The following is a 4,252-nucleotide window of genomic DNA, read 5'->3' as shown; positions in this document are numbered from 1 at the left end:
CCAGTTCTCTTTTTCTGAGCCACATCTAGCTCTTCAAGCTTGCAATTCTGGTTGTAGTTCTCGGCCTTGAAAAGAGAGTGGCTCGTTAGACCAGGTTGTGATCTTGGCTCTTCTGGATCCTCTAAACTGATTATCAACCCTGAAGCCTTTAGCACATCATGGGAATTAAACATTTCGTTAAGAATTCAGTGACAACATCATGCAAATAAATGTGCATCACTCACATGGGTATCATTATAAACTAACAGCTACAAAAATCAAAGGATGCCTTTCTTCTCCCCACCCTCACCTCCTGATATAAGAGCAAAGTGACGCACGGTAGTGTTCAGATTTCTGGCACTCTGCTAATGGGTTCTACTTTCACGTCAGGACTTGGTTACTTCGTCAAGAGAATTATTACCTTAATGCCTTTTTCTTTTCCTTTTTAAAAGGAGAATGCCTGTTGGTTCCTCAATATACTGACTAGTCTAACTAGAGGGAAGAGTAAGGTCATAATATAAAATTATAAAGCACACTAAATTTTCTTTAACTCCTTAGACTTATGCTTGGGAGATGAGGTGACTTCCTCCTTGAAGTCACCTCAGAAGACTGGGTATGAAGGAAACAGAAGTCAAGTCTCCTCTTGCTCACTGGCAGGTTTGAGCCTGACCCCAGGCTTAAATTTCAGGAAGGGATGGGAACTGCGGGATGAGAGCCTGGTGCAGGTTTACACATTCCGTCTCTCCACACATACGCAGCGTGTGGCTTCTGAATTCACCTCTCCTGCCTCCGTCAACCTCAGCGGGCTACTTGGTGCCTCGACCGAGGTAACAATAAAGAATGTTGTCATGGGAGCACTGAGTTAAAAGTAAGGAGAAAGGTTTGATTCTACGAATATTTTATTTTATTTTATTTATTTTGAATTTATTTATTGAATCAAAATCAATTATACATATTTTGGGGGTTGAACNTGACTCTTCTTGTGTGAATGCACTCCAGTGGCTGGTGGACCATCTGTGTGGTGGCTGTGGCGTCTAGCCGCTTTTGCAGCAGCCTTGGTTATTGTGGTGGCTGTGGTGGGCCACCCATGTGGAGGTGCTATTTTTGGCATGCTCCTTGACACTGGTTGTGGGGTGTGTTTGGTCCCCTTCTCCATGCCTCTGTTCCCTGGGCAGGCCCCAAGGCGCTGGTGCCATGTGCCTGGTACTGGCACAGTGTGCCTGGTTGTGGGGGAAAGGTCCATTCCCCTTCTCCAAGCCTCAGGTCCCTGGGCGGGCCCCAAGGTGCCGGCGTGGTGTGCCTGGTTGTGGGAGGGTGGTCCGGTCCCCCTTCTCCATGCCCTGGGACTATGAGTCTTGCCTCGGTTCCCTGGGAAGGCCCCAAGGTGCTGGCCTGTTGTGCCTGGTTGTGGGAGGGGGGTCCAGTCCCCTTCCCCATGCTTCAGGTCTCCAGGCTGGCCCCGACGCACTGGTGCAGTTTCCTTGGAAGTGGGAGTGGGGTCCAGTCCTTAGATCCAAGCCTCCCGTTTCCAGGCAGGCCCCAAGGTGCTGGTGGTGTGCCTGGGCCAGAACTAATTTTTTGTCCTTTGCTTCTAACATGGGGGAACGTCCTGTGGGAACCAGTACTTGAGCTATGTGGTTGTTTAAATTGCTGCTTTGCTGCTGTTTCCCTAGGGAAGGCTTTTTGTGCAGCTCAGGGTTTAATGGTTGACCTTATAGGTACTTCCAGCTCTCCAGAGAGCCGGTGGATCTGTGTTCTGTAGAATCTCTGATCTGGGCCTGAGTTTTTTTATCAAACTGCACCCCATGCAATTCTGCATTCCTGACAAGTCTCCTCTGAGTGGTCCTGTGCTGACTGGGGGGCAGATCAGCTGTCCTTGCTGTGTCCCAGTGTTCCCCTGGTGGGCACATCTCCCCCCCCACCCTGCACCCGTGCTGCAAACACTTCCCATGTGATGGGCCCTGTACTGGTCCCTTGTGATGACTCACCGGCCTCTGAGTGGCTCCTTTTTTTCAGCTGTTCTGGCTCCTCGCTCCTGCGTGGGTCCATGGGAATCCTGTTAGTGGTCTTGCTGTCCTGGGGCCTCCAAGGCCCTCTTCTCTCCTGCCGCCTCCAAGCAACTCCATCTGAAGGACACAGCTGTGGCTTCTGCCAGCTCCTGCTCCATGCTCTGTGCTCTCAGAAGCTCCAGCCTTAAAGCAGCCGCAGCCCGAAATGCTCAGAGCAGCTTTTGCTTTCTCTCATTGTAGTTTCTCCTGCCTTCATGAACTCCATAGGTCTCTCCTCCTCTTCCCCTGAGCTCCAGCGGCCCCGTCTTGGCTGATGTTACATTTTTATAGTTGTAAATTTGGTTGATTTGTGGGAGAGAGTGACGCTGGGGACTGTCTATTCCGCCATTTTGATTGGATCTCCCCTACAAATATTTTAGCTAAACCAGATTTTACCCTAATCTTTGGGTCATTTTTAAAGGCCAACTAAATCTTTTGGTTTTAATATTAAAATTGGCTATTTGCCTTCTCTGTATATAACAGTTCTAGAAAGAGATCACTTAAATCAGAAGTTAATTGGTATTCATAAACTGAGACAACATGGGCCCCAAAGCACAATTGTTTGGGCTGGTGCTTTATACCAATCTCAGAATGAAGTGAAAGGAAACACTTAAGCATGGCAAATAGAATATTGCAAGTTTCTATTTTTTACTGAGTTGACATTTTTATGTTATGCCAGAATACCTGGCATATCTCAAAAGAATATAATCCAAGAGTAAGAATAATATATATAATATATAATAATATACTAAAAGGTAAGAATATAATCCAGTCAAGATTTGAGCTTCAGATTTTCCCTTTTAGATGAGCTGTAACACTACTTTCCCTGGTGCCCACACCACTTGGGTACTGTTTCTTTGACAGTGTTCACAAATGTCTAATTTATTTGTGTAAACACATTGAACCAAGACTGCTTTCTTGAGGGCTGAAATTGTTTCTTTTCCCCTAGCATCCTAATAGCTGGTTCATAGAAAGTTCTCAATAAATATTTGTCGAATAAGCAAAATTCTTACCTTGTTTTTTGGTGGGATAAGTGTTATGTTTCTGATACATTTTTAGAAATGATATTGTAACACAGAAAAATCTCTAGTGCATACAACAGTCAAACCATAAGAGTAGTGAGTGTGCATGAAACAGGCTTAGATGGCTCTCCTGAGGTGGAGAGTGGGGTCTATAGCCAATAAAATTAAAAACCAGTCTTCTACAAGGTAGCCTATAGGCTACAACTTTCAGTAGTGAGTGTGCATGAAACAGGCTTAGATGGCTCTCCTGAGGTGGAGAGTGGGGTCTATATCCAATAAAATTAAAAACCAGTCTTCTACAAGGTAGCCTATAGGCTACAACTTTCTTATTGGCCTAAAACATATTTCATTTCTTCTGTGGATCTTTTGGCATCAAACCAACCGGCACGTAGTGTTTTTGCTTATTTGTGTGTTGTGCATTGGTAGGGGGAGGTGCTATAGGTTTTACTTGAGAGTTCATCCAGCAAAACTTCAACAATTTTATGTTAATTCTTTAAATTCCCTTGGGATTACTAGTTTTCTAGATAATACATGCAAAATACTTTACAGAGTCTGAACCAAGTTTTGTACTGAGGATCCAGTTATGCATTCCTAAAATGGTTTTCTTTTGAAGTACTTCAAGGCAAGGAGGGTAATTTGAACTCTTCAGTGCCTAAACCTTGCCTTTTCAAGCCTTTCAACCTGCTATCCTCTCTATTTCCTTCTAAAACTATTTTGAATAACATTGGCTGAAAAGAATCTTTGGGTAGTTGGGATTAATAACTCAATTTTTCTCTTTCTGGTTGTGCCAATACTCAAGTTAATGGAATAACTTAGGGTCTGAGGTCTAATTGTTTTAAATGTCAGTTAAAAGGAAAGTTTTGATATGTTAGAAAAATATTAAGAAATAATGCTTAGGATAAATGATTTTCCTAACACTTGCATAAACATTCTCTCCTTTAGGGCAGTGATTATTAAGGATAGAAGTGGAGGATATATATGAGGTTTACTCAGAGATTTTTGAAGACATACATTCCTCCTTCACAAATATTGATAAATATATTTCTTCTTGTCTTCTCCCTAGAATCAACACTATAGTGATCCACTGATTGCAGTGTGCCATGTCCCACGTGTTATGGGTGGAAAAAGTTAAGAATCACTGTTTTAGACGAATCAGTGTATAAAATGTTTCCAATAAGAATTCTATAAAAACATAAAAAGACA

This window comes from Galeopterus variegatus, unplaced genomic scaffold (assembly GCF_000696425.1).
Source record: "Galeopterus variegatus unplaced genomic scaffold, G_variegatus-3.0.2 Scaffold6798, whole genome shotgun sequence".
Taxonomy (NCBI): domain Eukaryota; kingdom Metazoa; phylum Chordata; class Mammalia; order Dermoptera; family Cynocephalidae; genus Galeopterus; species Galeopterus variegatus.
The sequence above is the reverse complement of the archived record's forward strand: the minus strand, read 5'-3'. Positions refer to the sequence as shown.